Raw genomic sequence first — 24,270 nt, forward strand, 5'->3', positions numbered from 1 at the left:
AATTGTAATTTTAACACAAATTTTTAACACAAAGACATTGAGATTTTTTTTTTTTTTAATGCAAAATTCAAACCATCTTTATTCATGAAAAATAATGTCTTTGCCCATTTTCAGCTTTGCATATTTGTGCTCTTTTCAAAACATTATTCATGGCAGATTGCAGAATCTCTAGATTGCGATTTAACTCCTTTATTTCGTTCTTGATGTTTTCCTTCAATTCTTGCAGGGTTTGGAGCTTGATGTTTCGAAGACTGACAGCTCGCAGAATGAAATAAGGCAGTTAAATCACAATCCATAGATTCTACAATCTGTCATGAATAATGTTTTGGAAAATGCACAAATATACAAAGCTGAAAATGGGCAGCATTTAAGACATTATTTTTCATAAAGATTGTTTGAATTTTGCATTTGTCCTTGTTTTTTTTTTTAATTTCCCAATGTGTTAGTCAGATTGTGTTAAAATTACAAAAAGATATCAAAAATTAACAATCTATTTAAGTTCAAAACCTTTCAGTGACTTTTTGGACACTCTGTATCAGAATCAGAAAAAATATTGTAATCGTCCCATCATTTGATATAAACGAGACAAAAAAAAAAAAAAAGCAAAGAAATGCTTCGGCTTGAGAATGAAAACATACAAATAAAAATGGATGATGCAAATCCAGTCAGCAGATGTAGGTTTCTTGAGGTTGGTTGATTTAAAAAGAAGACCATGTAAAACATGAAGTCAGTTAGTTAAGGATAATACAATACATACCAATAAGTCTCCTCTGTTTTCATGAGTAAGTTGCTGGAATCTGTCAAATATGTTAAATAGTCAATCACTGTTCCATTTTCCTGCTTTCCAACTGACTACAATAGGGTCGTATTCAAGTCCAACGTGAACACGTTCTTGATGAGCCGTCCTCTTAAGTAATCCAATTTACCAAATTTCCACTACTAATGATTACTATGACATTTTCCCATTGATTACTGTACCCTCATTAATCCTTATCCACGAATGGCCTCCGGGCCTTTAACATTGATGACTTCTTTTGTAAAAAAAACAAAAAAAAACTTAGGAAGTTGAGATTACAAACAGGTCTTGCACAAGACTTGGGGGGGGGGCCTGGAGAAGAGCCATCAGGCAAAACCTGTCCAATTTCATCTAACATGGAAGCGAATATTAAACGATGATAAAAAGTTGTGTTCTGTTTAGGATAACTCTTCGATTATAATTTTTTAAATTTCCTATAAACTTTAATTCAAGCCATATCTTTTGTGCTGTAAATAATGAAATGGTAACTAAGAAACCAGAATTGATGAATATGTTTCATTTTTGGTACTTGGGATTTCAAAAAATGAATTTCAGATATAAACCACTATCACATATCTACATGTCATATCGAAATGAATAAAAATTCTAATAATCACGTAAAATGATTGAGTAGCAAACCTGCTGGATCGAAAAAAATAAAGAAAGAAATATTAGTGGTCTGCCATTCATTATTTGAAATGGCAGATTACAATTATTTTGTAAAATCGTAAACTGCAGTTATCTCCTCCTGAATCTTTAGAACTCAACATTAACAAATATAATAAGTCTTTAATTTGATAAATTTTAATTTTACTTGTAATTATTTTTCTAGTCAATCATTTTACGTAATTATAAGAATTTTTACTAGTTTCAGTTTGACATGTAAATACATAATGCTTTTACTAAAAATGCAGGGTTTGTATTACTGTACACATAGATTCGAAAAAGTTGTCAAAAAACAAATATATAACAAATAAATGTTATCAAAGGCAAGATAAGTTACTTTTCTACCAAACTGGATATATTTTTTGTGTTTTTATTCAATGTAACATATTTATTCAGCTCGAAAAACATGCAGTGTTTACCAATGTATTGGAAAATTCAAAATGGCGGCCGACTCTCTCTTAAACACGGTAAGTTCGAGAAAAGGTGTTATAAATAATAAACTAGACAAAATACTATTAAAAAACACCGAATATGTCAACCTATGTCACGGTAATATATATTGAGCGAATTTCTAACAGTATTTTGTCTAGTTAATTATTTATAACACCTTTTCCCGAACTTACCGTGTTTAAGAGAGAGTCGGCCGCCATTTTGAATTTTCCAAAACATTTTTTATTTACGAGTAAAAACAAAAAAAGATAACCATAATGGTACAATAGTCGATTTATGTCGAGGGCGGGGGAAGAAAAAATACAAAAGAGGTTAGTAGAACCCTCTCCTAATCCCGTCTAGTTGATAGACTGCGCGTTCCACTTTTTTTCTTTTTTCTTTTCTTTTTTTTTTTACATGAGGGTCACTACTTATCAAGGCCCAGAGGTCACTTGAGGTTTAATGGGTATGCATTAGCCATTGTGATTTTAGCATAGTAAACATTAGTGGTGAGACGGTTCAATAAGAACTTGTTCACGTTGGAGTTGAAGACAGATTGTAGTCAGCTGGAAAGCAGGCAAAATAGAGTTCCACAGGCGAGCAGTTCTAAGAAAGAAGCCCTGTTCATGGAATCTACGTTTAGGTGTATGCACAGATAAACAGTGTGGGAAAATGTTGATAGTGGTTTTGGCTAGACGAGTGTTTTTCGTGAAAGTCTGCCGAGGGGGGACCATAGATTGAAGTTCAGATGAGCACCTGCCATGAAAATAACGATAAAGCAGGGACAGGCTCGTTACGTCTCTTCTGTGGGAAAGAGGTTGCAGGGAAGAGAAAAGGGCATCCCCCACTAAGCTACAAAGTCTATTTTGAACTCTGTCAAGGCAGGATAAGCTGTTTCTAGCAGCTCTTGCAGAGATGTAGCAACAGTACTCCATCGTTGGTCGAACCTGACTTTAATATAGGTAGAGAATTGCATCAGGAGTGAGATATCTACTGGAGCGGTAGAAAGATCCCACCATTTTTCCAGCGACTTTGGCAATGGATTTTATATACGTGTTCCATTTCAGATCAAGAGTAAAAGTCAAGCCCAGAAGCTTGTCAAAACATGAAGCCTCCCCAAGACAAGAGCCATTCATTTCGATTGATGGCAGCTGGGCAACAGAGCATTGATGATGTAAAGATAGAAGCTTGGTTTCAGATGCATTAAAAGTAACCAGCCACTTTTTTCCCCCATTGTACCATGTACTCAAGCTCAGAGGAGAGAGAGAGTCAGAGATAACTTGGTCGTTTACAGTCTTCGAAGTGCTACCATGGATCCCACCATTTTTCCAGCGACTTTGGCAATGGATTTGATATACATGTTCCATTTCAGATCAGGAGCAAAAGTCAAGCCCATGGATGATAGTATCGTCAGCATAAATGTCTATGAATGATCTAAGGATGTGGTTTGGAAGATCATTGATGTAGATCAGGAAGAGAGTTGAACCCAGGATGAACTTCTGAGAGGCTCCAGCATTAATACTGAGAGCCTCTGACTTCTGCCCATCGACCACTACTCATCAGAGAGAAATGATTTAATAGTTGAGAAGACATTTCCAGCTATACCATGACTGGAGATCTTGTGAAGTTGTGAAGTAAACCTTTATGCCATACCTTATCAAAGGCCTTTGATATGAAGAGCAATTGCCCTAGAGAAGAAACCTCCATCAAGGGATTCGCCAATCCTATGAGATATAACTGTAAGCACATCTGCTGTAGATCTAGCATGTCACTAAGGTTATTTTTGCTGAGATGGTTGACTACTTCTTTATTTAACAGATTCCAGCAGCTTACTTGTGATGCATAGGAGACTTATTGGTCTGTACTGAGAGGGAGATGAGCGATCACCTGAGTTCTTAAATACAGGGCATACTGATGAGATTTTTCAAGGTGTTGGGAAGCATTTCTCCTTAAGACAACGCTTAAATAACTTTGTAAGTATGGGCGCTAAAGGAACCTTAGCTCCTGCAGGACAGTCTCTAAGTGGGGATGCCCTCTAAATGGGATGAAATGGAAAAAAGAAAAATTATTGGGTGAGGTGGAGGGGGTTAGTGATTGATTTTTTTTTTTTGTTTTTCTCTCCAAGATAGGTGAAATTTAGAGAGAGTGGTGAAAATAAAAATTGCAGATAGGGGAGGGTGCGGATCTTGGAGGCTTCCTAGTCAGGGAGGGATTGAGCACTCACTCGGCTAGCTGAGAGGCTAATTATTGGTGACAGAACTGCACGTTCCACATCTAGGCAGGGAACATGTATTCAAATTTGTCTCCTTTTCGTACACACAGACTTTCTACATGTATCCATCTTCTGTCAAATGCCACGTAATGCAGCCTTCTTCTATCACATCTGATCTTCACCCGTAGTTGGTGTTTAAAGAAAGCGATCAGATCCTAATCAGAAAAAGACAACAACCGAATTGTTCAGATGACTCAAACCCGGCGCTCAATTCCATGCAGAGCGGATGTCACTCTGCTGTCAATTCAAATGCGCGCATAGCGGGTCGTAGTTGGCCTCCCCTCACTAGATCCCTGTGGAGTTCCCTACAGGTAGCAGTCACAAGGTCGCTGAACCTTGGTAGTTGTTTTAGCATAGCTCGACACTCTTAGCAGAGGGGTTGAGAACGAGGTCGGGAAAGGCGGCAGTAACCGTGGAGTGATATGGTTAATCATCTTGCATATTGTGGCTCAGGGAGGTCAGCATCTCGATGGCACTTCAAGTCCGGCATTCCCAAGCCTCCCTCACACAGACATTGAATACAGACCTGTCTGCTCAACCAGTGTTTAACTCTGTCCCAAAGGAGCGAGAACAAGAGTTTGATGAGAGCTTTTAAGTGTTGTGTAGGCAGAGGAATTATCGGCAGTCGGTAAATGATGAGAGGAAAGACATACATGGCCCACGCCTCAGCTCTACCCTTTAACGAAAGTTTTCTGGGAACCCATGAGTTGACCGTACCTCTGACCAATTTTTGTCAAGCTGGAGACCCGGTCTGAACCACACGCCGAGTTTGATCTTTGTTGGAGCGTCTACAAAAGGCTGCTGACGGCTTTCCTTCGATGAGTTTCGCTTTATTTATACAAAAAAGATCAACACGCACTCGATGTAAATAAATGTAGATATGACGTGCGTTCACAAATCAGATATTATGATCTAGGGAGTATATAAAAAGTTCTAAAAAATAGTAAACCCCCCCTCCTCCTCCAGAAAAAAGCCTTTCTTGGACATACAAAAACATGTGCACCACTTTTGACTTTTATATATATATAGATGAAATAATATCAAACATCATTTGCAAATTTCCTTAAAGAATCAGTATTGTTTTTGTTTTTTGAGACTGCATAACATCACGTTTTATTACAATGAATTTGGAAAGTTTCCAAAGATTTGCAATTTAAAAAAAATTTTTTTTTTACAAGTTTGTTTCTATATTGAAAATAATGTTATACTATGTAAATATTAATTATTAATAACAAATTCAGTAATGTGCTATTATCAGCAATGCTGTCATTTGCTGATGCTAACAAAGATGACAGCAGTTTTAATGTAAACTTGTGACTGATAAAAATGATAGTTTCTTGCAGAAAAATAGTCTGAACAGCATAAAGTATATGAGAAAAAATTAAATTACAATCTTTTTCGTAACAAGATTGACTAATGCTACAGAAACGGAAATGGTTATTCAGAAGAATGAAATATTGATGTTTTAAGACAGAAACGTTATATATATATATATATATATATATATATATATATATATCACTTTCACTGTATCATAACTCTTTAGTCTAGCTAGACAGGTCAATGTTTCAGGTAAAAATTAAAACCTGATCGCTTTTTCTACAGTCTATGCTTATAAATTCTTAATGTTTATAAACAATAGCAACTATCAAAACATGATCTTTCGCTGAGATTAAAACCAGATTGTTTTTCTGAGTGAGCTTCTATCCACTGCAATAACCTTGTGTGTGTGTGTGTGTAAAGTAAGTGCTGGAAGGCTATCACAATGCAAGAAATGGGATGTGGTCAGTGTTCAGGAAGATAGACAAAAGCAAGTGATATATTTTAATCTATAAATATAAATATGTATACACATATGTAGTGAATAAATGACAAAAGGCTATATTTCAAGATTCATAATGTTGACCATCTTATAATTTATTCCTTTAATTCAGTTTACATTTAATATTCTTGACAGTATCTGTTTCTTAGCGCAAAATCAGTCACTTAATTATATCAATCAGTGAATCTATTATGCCCTTAATTCATCAGAAGAAATAGCAACAATCAATCCAGGATGTAAGGGCAAAATAGATTCACTGATTGATATAATAATTAAATGATGTATTTTGCGCTACGAAACAGATACTATAAAGAATTGTAAGTGTCAACTGAATTAAAGGAATAAATTATAAGATGGTCATCATGAACTTTGGAATATAGTCTTTTGTCATTTAATCACCATATTGCTCTGTAATTCCATTGAGCTTCTTAAATAAGGATTGGTATATAATATAAGAAAATATAATTCCACAGAAATATATATATATATACACACACACACACACACACACACTCTCATGAGCAAAAAAAAATGGGCCAAGAGTAAAAGAAAGAAGAAATCGATTTTTCAATATTTTCCCATGAATTTTTATTTATTTTAACTGAAAATTGCTCTTTGTTAGATCATTATTATTATTATAGCATATAATAATAAATGGAAAAATTAATCCTAAAAATGGTAAGACCGTATCTTGGCGAGGATATAAAAAACCGAATTGCAGGATTAACGCAGCCCAAAATGACTTACAAGCAGATTTTTTATATTTTAAGAAAAGAAAATGTGAAAACACCTTTCTGCAGTGAAGCTAATTGGTCAAAAGTTCGAAGTTGGACGTTCAGTAAAAAGGAAATCTGGATCTGGTCGCTCTAGAACATCCACTTTGAAGGACAATTACACGCTTAAATTAACTGTTTTGAAGGATCGAAAGAAAACTTATGTTAATCATAGCAAAGAATTCAAAACGGGCTGGAAATTCTCTTTCTAGATATACAATATCTAGAAAAATAAAAGAAATGGAATTTTCTTCTAAAAGGTGTGCAAAGAAGCCATTTTTATCTAAGAACATCAATGATAGAGCTTTTTCTCGTGTTATGGTAAGAAAGATACAGACTGGTTCAGGAATGTTTTCTGGTAAGATGAATCAAGATTTTTTTCTTGTTATTGTTTGTCTTGATGCTACCGAACGGTGCATTTGAAGAATTGGAGAAAAATTTTCGCCAAGTTGCATAAAAACGACAGTTAAACACGGGAATGGAGGGATAATGGTATGTGGAACTTTTACTGAAGCAGGATTTGGGGAACATATTAGATGTGAGAAGTCAATGCAAAGGAATAAATTCGAATATTAAAAACAGGACTGTTACCAAGTATCTAGAAGCTGGGAATATCTCAAAACATTATCTTTCAACATGATAATGCCTCTGCACACACTGGTAAAGTCACAAAAAATTGTTTTCTGATAATTTAATTGATGTAATGTTTTGGTCAGGTCAAAGCCCCGATTTAAACCAAATCAAGAATATTTGGCCCATATTATCTCATGCATTGGCTGGAAGAACTTTTTTGAACAATGACAAACTGTGAGAAGCTGTGTAAAGCAAATGGAATAGCATCTCCTCTTCAGTGTTCCACTTTGGTTGAGAGCATGTCTAAAAGGATTGATCTTTTAAAGAAATCAAAAGGGAATGCGATTCCATCCTAAGCATTTATTAAAGTAAATGTCTTGTTCTGTGTTATTAGTTTTGTTTAAGTTTCCTTGTTCAATTGTTCTTTGTTCAATATAGCTTTTAGTGCAATAAAATTTGTTTGGCCCATTTTTTTTTTTTTTTTTTTTTTTGCTCACGAGTGTGTATGTATGTATGTATGTATGTGTGTGTGTGTATATATATATATATATATATATACATATAATAGTTATGTCTCGGAAGTAGAGTGAAAAGCACATCTTATTTTTCTTTTATTAATATTATTATTTTTTTTTTTTCCTTGTACACATGTTTGTGAATTATTCCATGGATTTCTGCCTTTGGATTATTATGGACCATCTTCTTCCAATTACGGGATGTCTTTGGATTTTACTTGTACAAATGGAAATTCTTTTAACTTTCTTGAAGTTTTACATTTGGATTTTACCGTCACTGGATTTTTTATCTTCCACCAGACTATCCATTCATGTGTAATCACCTTTTTCTTTACCATATTCCCTCTGCTTAACTTATTTTGTTTTCAAGTAAGATCTTTGACTTACTTGTTGTTTCATCAAATACTTCTGCATGCAAAATCCGATCCCGCATTTTGCTAATTCCTACCCTCTGATGAGAAGGAGAGTATTTCCTCGAAACTCAGCGGATTAAGGACTATCCATTTATCTAGTGTTTCCTTTTCAGATTAAATATGTTTTTAACTCATTTCAAAGTGTTTTTTAACATATTTTATTAACTGTTTGCTCATATATATATATATATATATATATATATATATATATATATATATATTTTTGTCAATAATAAGATTTACTTGAAAATGTAAACTTCTACACAATGATGTACTGTGTGTGATAGTATTTCAGGGAAAATCCGCCTTCTCAAATGGCAGGTGTTTTAAATCCTGAGATCGCAAGTTTTGAAACACTTGCCATTTGAGAAAGCGGATTTTCCTCAAAATATATTATGAAACACTATCACTCACAGTACATCACTGTGTAGAAGTTTACATTTTCAAGTAAGTCTTATTATTGACAAAAAAAATCATTAAATAGATATATGTATGTGTATATACATATTTATATTTAAAGATTAAAATATATCACTTGTTTTTGTCCTCCTTCCTCAACACTGACAACATTCCATTCTTTGCATTGTGATAGCCTTCTAACACTTACCTTCTATAAATTAAATCTCACCTGTCTGTTTAAATGTATGTATGTTTGTATGTCTGCCTAAAACTTTCGACAGAAACAACGGATTTTTACAAGATTGGTATCATTTTGAAGCTCAACCCTTCGAACGACAACTATCAAAAAATTGGCTAAAAACATTAATTCTTTCACCCTCAACTGGACACTTTTCTAATGGGAGAGGTTGCTTTTTTCACCGATATTTTCAAAAGTCATCCCCTTCTTTTCGATTAACTAGCCTTAATTTAAACCTTTGCCACTTCTGATTTGGCGATGGATGCAACAGCAAAGACATCACGTTCTTTTCTTTTTTTTTTTTCCACGTTTTTTTCCTCCTTCGTGGTAGGGGTTCGAGCCTGCCTGCCTACTACTACTTTTTTTTCTTTTCTCAACACACACCTTCAAACACCCGAGCAACGCCAGCCACCCACGCTAGTTATACATAACTCACAAAATGCTTCAAGCAAACTACATTTCATTATATATATATATATATATATATATATATATATATATATATATATTATATAACATTTTTATTCAATTATACTTAACATTTAAACACTTTATTACTCTGATAGTTTAAATTTGAATTCTCTGAAGTTATTCTTAATAACTCAGATCAAATCTGGGAAGTTGAAAAGATGTGATAAGTACTAAGCTTACACATTTTAAAACAAGAATTGGTTTAAAGCTCCTCAAATTCATACTAGAATTATCTGCAAGGACCCATGACCTAATAAGTAGGGCTGTTATAACAGCATATTCTTTTCGTTGTTTTAACTCTTGAGTATATATCCGTTAATATCTTATATATTTTTATGTAGATGGATGTGGTTCTCGGTTAAGTGTGTCTTACTGTGTCAGATATATACCCGAGAGTCAAAAGAATGAAAAGAATATTCTATTGTCACAGCCCTACTAATAAGTGCTAAGTAATAATCAGTTCTAAATAACAATACTCTTGAGATTGAAGATTTGATCCTGGCGATACTAAGAATATGGTTAAAAATTACTTAAACTTACCTGATCATGGCTGACGGAACAAGAGCAAATTAAATATTAAATAAATTGGTTCTGTTCAAAATCCATACACAGATTCCAGATTTCCACAAGATACACCTGAAAAAAATCTGGAGTTACATTGAACGTAACTTTGTGTGAATCACACCCAAGATGAGAACAGTAGTCCAAAGAGTCCAAGTTATCAATATTTATCTAAAAAATTTAGAAACATAAAATAAATGTTATTTTATTGGTGAATTTGACATATTTGATTTTTTTTTTTTTTTCAGTTAAATAATAATTAAAATTAAAAAACAATTGGTTCGATTGCCATTTATGAAAATATTTACTTTTTTTTTTCACAAAAAAGTTTTGTTTATATCATTAAAAGAAATGCACTAAACCAGTGCAAAGTCTTAAAGCAGTAACTCTTCATTTAAATAATGTTTTTGTATGTTTTTTATTTCTGTCAAACTCGTCAATCTGTACATAATTTTGAATGGAATCCTTTATTTAATTTTTGAACAAATACACTTTAAATTCCAGAAATGTATCCCTCTCTAATTTCTTTTAAATAATTCATGCATCTGAAGTGCTAACAAAGAAAAAAAAAAAAAAAAAAAAAAACTCATATCTTGGCCAATAATTTTTTTAATTCTCAAAATTTAAAGTGCATCTCTTAGGGAATTTTTTTGCTGAATGTAGCTCATTTGAAGAAGCTACCCAGAGCCTCTGCCATAACCTCTAGGCAAAAAATAAACCTGCAGCATATGATCTTCACAGCATCCTTTGTGAGACACATGAAAGTCTGTTTGATCCTGCTAATCAACTCGTCCTTGATGTTGCAAGCAGTATAGTTGATCTCGTTCTCAACTGTGCCTCAAATGTGATAGTCAGTGGGGTTGCAGTAATGTGAATTGGGTGAGGGGTCTATATTCTGCATAAGTACCGAAAACTGTATCATTTTCACTTATGATTAATGTGTTCTCACAATTCAAAGTGTATTCTGTAAATATATGCCCCAAAACGTACATACTCCTAACCTGATAAATAGAAAAATCCTACCCCTTTACTGAGGTCGCTAGATACCAGAAAGCCTCTACTCTAATAGTTTTTTCCCTTAGATTGCTAGACTTTGGAATTCCCTTGCTATTTCCTGCTTACCTGAGTGTACTGACATGCAGAAATTTAAATGTTATGTGAACAGACATTTTGCTATTTAACTCCTCACAAACCCCTATAAGACATGACCTCTTAAATCCTAGTGGCAATATACCTTGCTTGGGATGAAACAGTGTTTTTGTTGTTTTCTTTTTTTGTTGTTTTTTTTTTAATCTTTTACTGAATACATTTAAAGAAGCTGCTCTGGACCCCAACCTGAAACATGCCACTTTCAATTTCCATCAAGATACACACTTTAATCCTGGCAATTATCTTGTCTTTAGTGTAGAAAATGGAACAGTTAACGTTTTTATCAGCACATAATGGTTCATGAACTTGCAATCAGACAAGTGGTAGAAACAAATTTTGGAACTAATGAAGTCTTTTTTACCATGGAGATGTGACATTCAGCTGGGTTGTGCAGCTATACCAGGGCTCTACGGACAAATTTATCTTTAGTTGACCTTTGACAACTAAATATTTTCGTTTACTAGCCAAATAGAAAAGTTACTAGCCAAGCCCACATGATTGTTAGAATATGACATGTTCGTTCTGTGACGAGTATGTACATCATAAAGATTTTTCTGTGTTTTTTAAATAAGTGTCATTCTAAATATACAACAAATTTTATGTTGATACTTGAAGGTATAAACATTCTAATTTCTTCAGATATTTTTTTTAAACAGCCTTCGTTAAAAAAAAAGAGTATATTGTTATATTAAACTTTTTTTGTTTAAATAATTTAACTTTGTTCGTTTTATTAAAAAATAAAAATAAAAAAAATAAGATATTTTTCACTCCGTAGTGAGCTTTGGAAGATTGTCAGTGAAAGAAACACAATCGCCAAAAGATAAGCGTTTCATTATGTCTAGTCGCCACTTTGAAAAATCACTTGCAAATGCGACTGTTTCACTCGCAATGTAAAGCCCTGTATACATATGGTCTTCTTGCACTCATCTTCTCCATTCAGTGGTAATAACATTGGACAACAGTATGGCTATCTGAGTCTTTCAACATATATCTACTAAATACTAATTTGACCCTTGCAATCAGCTTATATTTGATGTTTTATTTATTTGCTTCCCCATGAAAGCAAATTAGACACAAGTTTGTTTTTAATGCGGGGGGGGGGGCACTCTGGCAGTTTAAATAAATAGTAATTGTCTCAGTATGAAGGGTTTTCCCTACATTGACCAAGGACAAATCACAGAACAGATGCTACCCAGCCAGAAGGCCGGGAATTGATGTTTATATTTGATGTTGACAGACTGTAAAATTGTTGTCTTTCTCAACTATGCTCAATACATAAACGTATATGAGTTTAAATTAGGCAGCAGAGGCTAATGTTGAATTTGGTGAAATTATGGAAGTTCTCAGACATTTCTGGTTTTTCAGGTGTGACATATAGTTGAGCATTGCTGCCGAACACAGTCTTTACCTAGTGCTTGACAAGAGCAGACACGAACTCAATATAATCCTCTGAATTGAGTTTGAGTCTTTTTCTGAGAATGTGGATAGCATGGCATTGCCTCCACTGGAAACACACCCAAAAAGACCATCACAATTTGAGAAAAGTTGGTTTTGATGATGCGTGAGACTTCAAATCAGCTGTAAGCTAACCACTTGTTCTGTATGTTAGCCCATGCAAGTTTTTTCCATCTTAAGAAAACCAGAGTATCTCCAGTTTGACATGGGAGTTTCTTGGCTTTTGTAAAGCGGTTCTCTTGGGCCTTAGTGCTGAATAGTTAGCCTTTTTTTCAAGTCGTCTGGATTTCCATCTTCCTTACTTTGGATATACTTCGTTTTTGTTTCATCTGTTTGTTGCAGTTTGCCTCTGATGAGTTGTTTGATGAAACAATAAATCAACATTTCTCATCTATGCAATGAAACATGGGTCAAGCACCCATTAAAAAAAAAACTGTAGGCATATTTTTTTTTTTTTTTTTTTTACTCATGTTCACCCCTTACAAAGCATATCACCACTTTGACGTAATGGGCTACTATTTGGGGCCATGTCTATGAAAGATTAACAAGATATTTGTTTATGTTACATTTAAAATTCTGCATATCAGTACGGCCAGGAAAGCAGGCAGCAGGAAGGGAATTCCAAAGTATAGCTATTAGAATAGAAAGCTTTCTGGCATTTAGGGACATCAACAGTGAAGGGGTGAGATCTTATTGCTAAGCGGGTTTGTCGGGGATATGTATGTCGAGGGGGTACAAGTGAAACGAGTTCATCAGAACACATTCCATTAAAATATTTGTAAAACAGGCACAGTGATGCAACATTGCGGTGATGGGACAAGGGCTGGAGCTTAGTTGATAAAGTGGGACTTATTAGATTGGCAACTCTTTTTTGGACTTTATCTAAGAGGGAGAGACTAGTGGTAAATGCACCAGATGTGGCAACAATATTCCATGCATGGTATGCGAATGGTGGCTTTGTAAAAGTACAAGATATTCTTAGGCGTGAGTAGTCTTCTAGCTCAACAGAAGGAACCCACCTTCTTTGCAGCAGCCTTTGCAATGTCCTCTATGTATTTGTTCCAGTTCATATTGCCCGCAAATATTAGGCCGAGGAGTTTGAAGGTAGAATTCTCAGGTAGGGTGCTATTTGTCATGGGTATAGGGAGTTAGAGAGATCTTGTAATTGTTAAAGAAGCAGCTTAGTTTTACTAGCATTAAATGATACCATCCATTTGCGGCCCCATTCTACTATAGTCTGGAGGTTATTTTTTAACAATTCTGCCATTGTCTTAGATTTATATACATCTGTTCTTCCCTCATGCATATTATAGAGCGTTGTATCATCAGCAAATATACCCATCTCGGACACAATATTATCAGAGAGGTCTTTTATGAACATCAGGAATAATAATAGTCCAAAGATTGACTTCTGAGGCACTTCCGCATTAATGTTATGCTGCTTGGATGTACATCCGTTAATGACAACCTGTATGCTTCTATTGTCTAAGAAGGATCTAATCATATTTAGTATACGGCCAATTATACCGTAAAATTTAATTTTCATTAGCAGCCCTTTATGCCAGACTTTGTCAAAGGCCTTGGATATATTAAGGGCTACAACCCTGGCTTCACCTGCCTTATCCAGTACATGGTATATGCGTTCAGAGATGACTGTTAAAATATCTGCAGTAGAATGACATTGCCTGAATCCATACTATTTGTCAGAGAAAAGATTTGCTTTTGCGAGGTGGTGAACTAGTGCTTGATTAATTAAGGTCTCAAAGATTTTAGCAAAGAGTGGGAGGAGACTAATGGGGTGATAATTGAGAGGGTCTGTTCTTTCACTAGAATTCTTGTACACTGGTACCACAGAGGCCATCTTCCAGCTATTAGGGGAGCAAGATTCAGCAAGTCATTTATTATAGAGCCTAGAAAGTATGGCAGCTAGCTCGGCTGAACATTTCTTAATTAGTAATGCAGGGATGAGGTCAGGCCCACACGCCTTTAGAGGTGTCTAAGTTTTTTATGATATCGCGGACATGAGAAGGAGTGATTTTTACATCATCTAATGTAGCTTCAGTCCGCATAGGGAATTTTGGGAGGGAGTTGTTTGTTGGCTGTAAGGTGGAATTGGAGGCGAATCGCGGGACAAGCAGTTCCGCCTTCTCCATTGCCGTGCATGCAACCTTCTGGTTGTTGCTTAGTGGTGAAATTACTGATTACCCTTTATTCACTACACTATTATAGATTTTCCTATCTTTTGCGATTAAAGCGTTCCCTGATTATTTCAGAATGCTTCCTTTTGGCTGTCGCTATTTCTCTCTATAACGATTTCTAGTATCTACGAATTTTTGCCTATTTGTTGTTGACAAACTGCCGGAATGCATGCTGTCTGCAGTGAACCATGGGGTTGAGTGGAGCTTGCTATGATACTTCCGTGTGAGAACATGCGCTTCAATGCCCGCTTTGCACCATTCAGTTTTCTCATTGGCACACTGTTCAGCAGGAAGAGAGAAGATATTGGTCCATGGGGTATCTCGGATGTGTTCTCTAATGGCTTCCCAGTCAGTCCTGTTGTAGTAGCTTGTTGTTTTGAGCAATGGTTCCTTACTTTGAGGTTGGGATTTAAATGTGATGTCAATTGATACCACTATGTGGTCTGCGTTTCCTAGTAGATTGCGGACATTAGTCACCCAATCCTCAGGTACTGTGGAGAGAAATAGGTCTATAAGTGAAGCCTGCTGAGGTTCATGATCTGGTAGGCGAGTTGGAAACATTACTGTCTGTGTGAGGGAATGGGATATAGAGAAGCTATAAGTAGAGCATCCAGGTACATCTGTGTAAACTGAGAAACCAAGCCAATTTTTATGGTGGACATAAAAATCACCAAACACATGTATTTGGGCATTACTATCCAAGGATGCTACATCTATACTATCAGAGACATGACAGATTAGGTTACAATCCTGACTTGAGGGAGAACGGTAGAGAAAATATAAGTAACTAACGCAGTGATGAAATGTTAGTTGAAAGCACATAAAAGTCTGGTCATCCGATTCAAGATTTTTCTCTCTAGTTAAAGGTGCTACGGATATAGACTCCAATCCCGTGCATATATCTATCTGAGTCCTTACGACAAAGTGGGAGGTACCCTGCCATGTTAAAGTAGTTACAGGGGATTGAAGATTGTAAGTTTGTTTCACTTAATGCTAAGATATCCAGGGAGTTTACTAAAAGGAAAGACTCTACATCATCTATTTTACCTCTAAGCCCATGGATATTTGTGAAAGCGAGCCTCAAGGATGAAGGCGAATTGATTTTGTTTTGGTGGTTGTCTGGTTTTATATATTTGTTTGGGCTGTCATTTCATTACGTTTTTGTTCATTGTAAAGTTAGGGGAAAAGCGTTCAGCAAAGTGGGCTGGTTTTGACGCCAAGTATACACATAGTGGTCCATTAGCTGAGTCCTGTCTAGAAAGTTGTGGCCTCGTGAAAGCCAACCAGAAATAGCAACAGGGTCCTTTTCCATGCGCGACATAGCACTACATCTATCTTGATATTATACAACTGATGATAGAGCAGCCGCTCTAAGTACTACTATAGAGTTAGGGCTCCTGTACCGTCAGTCGGAAACAGCAGCCAGACAAACTGTCAATCCGGTATCCTCAACCTCTCAAACAATATTGGCCCAAACAAGTCAAGTGAGCACAAGTGGCATGCAAGCAAAACCAATTTGCTCAGTTTCTAAGTGAAAGAGAGAAATTTAAAATAGGGAATAGGGAACGGCGTTCACTGTTCTAGTCAGGAAACAAGGCCAAGCACAGGGTGGCTCAGGTGAGTCCCTGGTATTGTACCTCTACGCCTGGCTAATAGACAAAGAAGGAGTGTGAAAGCCGGCGATAGGCAGAGTTAGGTTTTCAAACCGAGGATTTGAGTCACCAGCTCTAGGAAGGTTGTCGTCCATGACTGAGGAGACCTCCCTCCCCCAGTTTTATTATCAGAGTTTTCTTTCTCTTGAATAATCTGACAAGATCTACAGGTCCATCACACCGATAAGGGTAACTATGCGCCTGGTTTCTACAACAGGTATTTCTGTGCTCCCGCATGGATAAAGATATTGAGTATCTTACTTTAAGGTTTTTCTCTATTCTACATAAATAAGCAGAGAATTGGTGATAGATTCCCCATTAACATTTACAAGAAATTGTATCTTTCAAGTACTGTGAGAAAACCTATCTCTAGCAACTAATTTGTTTTAAAATGAATGAATAGGATATTAATAATTACTTGAATATGTAAGAGAATATAAAGCAAAGAAACAAAAAATGGTAGGACTAGATCTACATAGGAAGACTACATGCAACATGGATAGAAAGATGCACTTAACTTGGTGTTCTTCGAGTGGCCCATGTTGGTGAGCTAAAAGATCAGTGTCTCAACATGGAATGAATTGAGGTGCAAAGATTAGTGCTTATTTGAGAGCAGTGAGAGGGAGGGATGGAGGATCTGCCTTAAGAGAAAAAAGTGGGCTTTGATTTTAATACTTCCTTTTATTTGAGATGGTATAATTTTCAGTTTCCATATTAATGATTTAAAACGTACAAACCCCCTTTCAAAACGTGATGAGTGTTAGAAAAAGAGATGCGTATTTCCAATTTTCTATTATATCTATACATATATTGCTAACTATTAATATGTCACAAATAAGACGACATGCAAGACAAATCTGGGAGAGTAGAGTTTCAAGCGAGTAGATAGCACAGAATATAGAAAAGGAATAAAATAATAAATAAATCATTTTTTTAGTAATTTCTATTTTAAAGGCAGATTAAAGCCTGTTTAAAATTATGAAAGGATTAAAAAAAACTTTTTATTTTTATTTTTTTTAAATGCAGGTCCCCCTTACAAAATTTCATTATTTTATTTTATAACATGGGGAGTAGATTCGCCAGTTAAAATCAATTCAGGCAAGAATGGAACCTTAGAAATAAGATTAAAAATACACTATGAATATATTAAAAATTATGAACTAAGTATTGTACTTAATATAAATCCAGAAGGGCCTTTTTTAGACAGTTACCTAATAAGTAAAATAATTTGAAAATAAAAATTAAAAAATAATAAAAAGCACAAGTCATGATTATGAACTGATCCTATTATAATTGTTGCACCACTTCAACGTTATTTTGTCTGGGTCATTGTGACATTGCCTTTTCTATTCTAAAAATAACTCAATCACCACTCATCTTTTCTGTTTCTTTATTCATATTTAAAAAGTCGGCTTCAACAAAAGCGTCTTGAAATCTCTCCATTTCTTTATTCTATGCACAATTTATCTTTTTTTTTATAATAATATTTTGAACTTTTTTTTTCCTTGTATCCATTTGTGAATCATTTCATGGAATTTTGCCTTTTGGATGACATCGAAATATCTTCCAATAACGCGATTCCTTTGGATTTTTACTTCTGAATACCAAACTTTAACCAACTTTTCTTGGATTTTACTCTTATTGGATATTCTACTCTTCACCCAACCATCCATTCACGTGAAATCATTTTTTGTTTTTTCCCCATCCCCTCTGCTTCACTATTTTTTTGAACTTTTACCAAGTAAGCTCTATGGCTTACTTGTATATTCATTAAATACTTTGCAAGCAAAATCCGATTCCGCATTTTGTTAATTCCTACCCTCTGATGAGAAGGAAAGTATTTCTTTCGGAACTCTGCAGATTAAGGACAGTCCACTTAATTTGTGTTTCCTTTTTGAAAATTGTTTTTAACTTTTCTTAAAGTGTTTTAACATGTTTTATTAATTCTTTGTTCTCATATATACACATATATATATGTTATTATTTCAGCCTCGGGTGTATTAACTTAATTCATTTCAATAGACGAGATAAAAATTATCCGTCTATATCGTCAGATGATTTAAGTTAAAATAAAGGAAAGATAATGTTTTTTTGATTACAAATCGATATTAAAAACAAAAAGAGTGGGAATAATGGATTTCCTTTTTTTAAGTTACAATGGTAGTTTTGAAATTATGCAGTCGAAATTACCTGAGTATTACTGAATTATTAAACAAAAAACAACTTTAATCGTGTTAGCAGGTGAAAAATTGCTGCTACCTTGTTTAAATCAAAACGGAAAATTACCTCCCTTTTGAACTCAAATTCTATTTTTTTTATTTTCTTTAATAAATAATTTTCTACCTTATCAATTTTTGTAATTTTTGGATATAATTATCTTATAAATACGAGGAATAACATAGATACCATTGTTTTCATATGAAATTCAGTATTATGATTTCTGAAAATCTCATCCCAATTCTGTAGAAACGCCCACAAATTTTACATTTCGTCCCAATAGTGTAGAAGCGCCTAAAATTCTCTCTTAAAGGATTTTATGTAGCTTTTTATTATTTTTTTAATCATGCCTATTTGGTGTTGGTGAGGCAGTCTATTGATGGCAGCCCACTGTCATGAATTTGGAATAATGGCATGGGAGTAAGAGAATTCAATGTTACCAAATTTGTAACATAATATCTACTATTATATAAAAGGAATTTTGGCTGTGTATGAATTTATTTCCTATGGACTCGAAAACGGCTGGGTTAATTTTAATGAAATTTCACACAAAGATACTTTATGTGTCTGGCAGTGTTCTTAGATAGATTTTGTATCTGAATGTCTTCATTAAGTATTGATAATTAAAATAATCCATTAAATAAATAGAGATAGAAAATCTGCATATTTTATGATCGGGCTGTACTAGGGTGGGATGAGAGTCACTACTATATATCAGAAACAATCTAATAATCAATAGCGGATTTGCTCTATTATAATAAGTACGAAATCTACGTAGCTTAAAATGTATTTAAGCTTATTTTATGATCGGGCAATGCCGGACAGCCTGCTAATCTTTATACATGAGTCAAGCAATGTTCATGTGAAATCAGTTGCTAAATACGTTCAAGGCATTATGGTCAAATTTGAAATCTATACTTAACGATTGATTCTAATTATATCAAGAGAGATTCACTGACTTTTTTTTTTTTTTTTTTTTTAAATCTTTTTGCAATTAAATTTCTATGATTTTTTTTGCTGGGCATTTCTCTTAATTCTATTTGGAGATAGATTAATGTTGGTATGATTAATTGAAATCTATAAAATCAAAACTTTTGGGGGGTATTTAAATTTGAATTTTTTTTTTTTTTTTTTTTTTAAGAAAATTTTCCATTACTGGTACTAGAAAATTATAAATTTTTATTGATTACTGGACATCACCGGTTGGGTCAGTATGTTATATTAGCTATGGAATTAATATATGAGCATGATACTTGTGATGTAAAGAAAATAGTTTTTTGTGACATAACAGAAACATTTCTATCAAAGTATATTAAAATGAAAAAAGAATATAGATAGATTTCTATGAGTCATTCTGTTTATAATTGTTTGTTTTTGAAAAAACTTACAGCCATTGAATTATAAGTTGTTTGCCATACTTATAGGTAAATGTGCACTGAACAAATACCATAATACTTAAAGGTAAATTCAATTCAAATTTTGATATATCTTTTAATTTAAATGCAAAAAAGCAAACAATTGGGATGCTGAAAACATACACGGTAATGCAATACATTTTATTGTCACGTTGATTATTTATTTGTAGCGCAATTTAAAAAACATTTTCAGGGTTATTTATTTATTTTGGTAATGTAGAAGAAAATGTATAAATGTTTTTTAATAAAGATGTATTAAAAAATGGAGAATAAATCTTTTTAAAAACTGAAAGCAGTGGGTAAATCGCCGTTGTAAAATGCTCTTATGGTTGTCAACGGGTTAAAGTAGATTTATTTGTAAGAAAATTGCGTTAAAATAACTTAAACGTAATACGGAAATGAACGATGTAAAAAAAAAAGCAGACTGTATTAACAATTGTTTATTTAGATAATTTAAACGCGAAAAAAAACAAAACAATTGGGGTGCTGAAAACGTACACAGTAAAACAATACGTTTTATTGTCACATTGGTTATTTGTTTATGTACGCATGCGCAATCGGAAGTTGTAAACCAGATTTTGGGTTACAACACCCGTTACAAGGTGATTTGAGTTTTATAATTATATAGATTAAACTATCAGTAAAACTAAAATCCTAATTCAGCAACGGATTTTGCAAAAAATATTACAAATATTATTGATAACGGTTCGCACAAGCTTAAAAAGTTCTTAAATTTTGACTTTTGCCTTAGAAAAGGCCTTATTTCTATTAAAATAAATCCATGAAAATATTAAAAATTTATTGAAAAGGGTTTTAAAATAATATTTTTTATGTCCAGTAAAAATTTGTGTTGCAGGATTAAAAATAAAATTGAAATAAATACTCTTAAATTATTTTTTAAGTATTAATAAAAATATCATAAATTCTTTGAAATATCATTGAAAATAAAATCAAAATAAAATGTAATCACAAGATTGTCAGCTACGGAATGGCTGGAAATGTCCTCTCAAGTATCAATTTCTTCATCTCTGATAGATTCATGAGTAGTTATCGAAGGGTAGAAATCAAAAGCTCATAGTATCGATGCTGATGTCCCTCAGGGTTCCATCCTGGGCCTAACTCTCTTCCTAATTTTTATCAATGACCTCCCAAATCACATTCTTAGATCATTTGTAGATATTTATGCAAACAACACTACTATCTATAACAACAGGCAGTGACCAAGATCTTTTTGATTGTCTCTCTTCTGACCTTGAGCACATGGTACAATGGGGAAAAAGGTGTCTGGGTAATTTTAATGCATTTAAAGCATTTAAATCTAACTTCTCTCTTTTCGTCATCAACGCTCTGACCCCCATCTGGGTGCCAATTGAAATAAATAGCTATTGTCTTGACAAGCTTCTGGGATTGACCTTCACTCCTGGCCTGAAATGGAATGTATACATCAAATCTGTTGCCAAGCTCACCAGAAAATTGGTTGGATCATTCCAAGAGATATATCACTGCTGATGCAACTTTCTGTCTGTATAGAAGCCAAGTACATCCTAAAATGGAGTACTGTTGCCAAATCTGGCCAAGAGCTGCTCAGTGTTTCCTATCCTGCCTTGACAGATTCCAAACCTAATAGGTGATAACCTTTTCTCTTCCCTGCAGCTTCTTTCCCACAGAAGAGATGTTGTGAGCCTGTCTCTGCTCTATCGTTATTTTCATTGTAAGAGAGAAATAGCAACAGCCAAAAGGAAACATGCTAAAATAATCAAGCAACACATAGAATCGCAAAAGATAGGATTTCTGGGAAATTTATAATAGTGTAGTAAATAAGTAAATATAGGGCAATCAGTAATTCTTCCACTATCCTCCAACCAGAAGGTCGCATGCACGGCAACTGAGAAGGTGGAACTGCTTGCTCGACAATTCGCCTCCAACTCCACCTTAGAACCAACAAGCAATTCTCTCCCAAATTTCCCTATGCAGACTGAAGTCACACTAGATGATGTGAAAATCCCCGTTTTCTGAGTCTCTGAGATATCATAAAAGACACCTCCCAGACGTGTGGGCCTGATCTCATCCCTGCTATACTAATTAAGAAATGCTCAGCTGAGCTAGCCCCCGTACTTTCCAAGTTCTACAATAAATGTCTTGCTGAATCTTGCTTCCCTAATAGCTGGATGATGGCCTCTGTGGTACCAGTGTACAAGAATTCTGGTGAAAGGACTTACCCTCTCAATTATCACCCTATTAGTCTCCTCCCCTCTCTGAACACATATACCATGTAATGGATAAGGCAGGCGGAGCTGTAACCCTAAATATATCCAAGGCCTTTGACAAAGTCTGGCACAAAGGGCGGGTAATGAAATTTAAATGCTATGGTATAACTGGATGTATACTAAATATAATTATATCCTTCTTAGACAATAGGACCCTCCAGGTTTTCATTGACGGACATATATCCAAGCAGCATAACATTAATGAGAGAGTGGCTCAGTATTATTCCTGATATTCATTAACGACTTCCCTGATAATATTGTGTCCAAGATATATTTGCTGATGATACAGTGCACTATAACATGCCCGAGGGAAGAACAGATGTACATAAATCTAAGACAATGGTATAAGCGTTACAAAATGACCTCGGACCATAGTGGGATGGGGCTGCAAGTAGTTGGTAACATTTAATACTAATAAGACTAAGCTGCTCTCCTGTAGCAATTACAAGCTGCCTCTCCAACCACATATGTCCATGAAAAATAACACTCTAGCTGAGAATTCTTCCTTATAACACCTTGGCCTAACATTTGTGGGTAATAGGAACTGGGACAAGTATATTGAGGACATTGCAAAAGCTTCTGCAAAGAAGGTGGGTTCCCTTTATCGAACTAGAAGACTACTCACACCTGAGAGTATCCTGTATCTCTACAAGGCCACCATTCACGCATGCATGGAGTATTGTTGCCGCATCTGGGTTGGTGCATCTACCACTAGTCTCTCCCTCTTGGATAGGGGCCAAAAAAAGGTTTCACTCTAATAGGTCCCACTTTGTCAACTAAGCTCCAACCCCTGTCCCATTGCCACAATGTTGCATCTCTGTTCCTGTTTTACAAATATCTTAATGGAATGTGTTCTTATGGACTTACACTTGTACCCCCTTGACGTAAATAACCCTTGACAAATCTGCTTAATAATAAAATCTCAATTCTTCACTATTGAGGTCCCTAAATGGCAGAAAACTTTCTATTCTAATAGTTTCTTGTCTCGAACAGCTAGACTTTGGGATTCTCTTCCTGCTATCTACTTCCCTGACTATACTGATATGCAAATCCTAAATGTAACGTAAACAAATATCTTGTTAATTTTTCCTAGACAGGGTCCCAAGTAGTAGCCCCATTATGTCTAAGTGGTGGTATGCCTTGTTTGGAGTGAACGTGTGTAAAAAAAAAAAAAAAATTTTTTTTTTTTAAGAATACGCTGAAAATTTTGTATCTAGAGGTTCCACTGTTTAAATATTATCTTAGAATTGGAGCCTATCAATATAATAAAAAGCTCAATATACTAGATAGAGCAATTACAAAATAAGAACTGATGATGAAAAATAAAATAAATTACAATATTTATATACTTTATAGTTATAATAATACCTTGTTTGAATTTTTGATGGGTCAGTAGATATTTTAATTTATTTAAAATTATTTTTCATCAATTTTTTCTGTTTCTCATGTGTACACACACAAAATAAATTGTATCTATATTACATAGTGGAAGAAAAAATGAAAACATAGCCTCATCAGAATCAAATATCGATATGTCAGATAGATTGTTATTTAGGTCTGACTTAAAATTCGGCGAGATAACTTCATATGTTAAAGAGTGTTTTGTATTTCTCAACAAGTTAATACTTTACAGTTATTAATAAAAAGGAAACCTAGTAAAAACTATCCTTAGAACTATGTCTATATATCTAGATTATATTTCTCTTGTTTTGTCTATCTGTTAATTCCGTTTTTTTTCTTGGAAGGTCCAATTCAGATAGTAGGGCCAATCTATCTGAAAAATGTATGGACTTTTGTTATTATAAGGTGCAGTGATCTAAGTATTATGGTATCCGTTCGATGCAGTTATGGATTAATAGGGATTAGTCACTACAATACAGCATTTATTCTGGAAGTTTTCTTGGAAACTACTGGGCCAATCTGGCTGCAATTTTGTATGGACCTTTATGGTAAGGTGCAACAAATTAAGTATTATGGTATCCGTTCAAT

At 34.4% G+C, this 24,270-nt stretch overlaps 1 protein-coding gene across 1 annotated transcript in view; it reads left to right on the forward strand.

The window, feature by feature from the left end:
* LOC145268248 (WD repeat-containing protein 20-like) overlaps positions 1-24,270 on the forward strand; it is a 98,325-nt gene that overhangs the window by 59,769 nt on the left and 14,286 nt on the right. The gene's annotated exons all lie outside the window — the stretch shown is intronic.

This window comes from Euprymna scolopes, chromosome 43 (assembly GCF_053919585.1).
Source record: "Euprymna scolopes isolate OS-2025 chromosome 43, ASM5391958v1, whole genome shotgun sequence".
NCBI lineage: Eukaryota > Metazoa > Mollusca > Cephalopoda > Sepiida > Sepiolidae > Euprymna > Euprymna scolopes.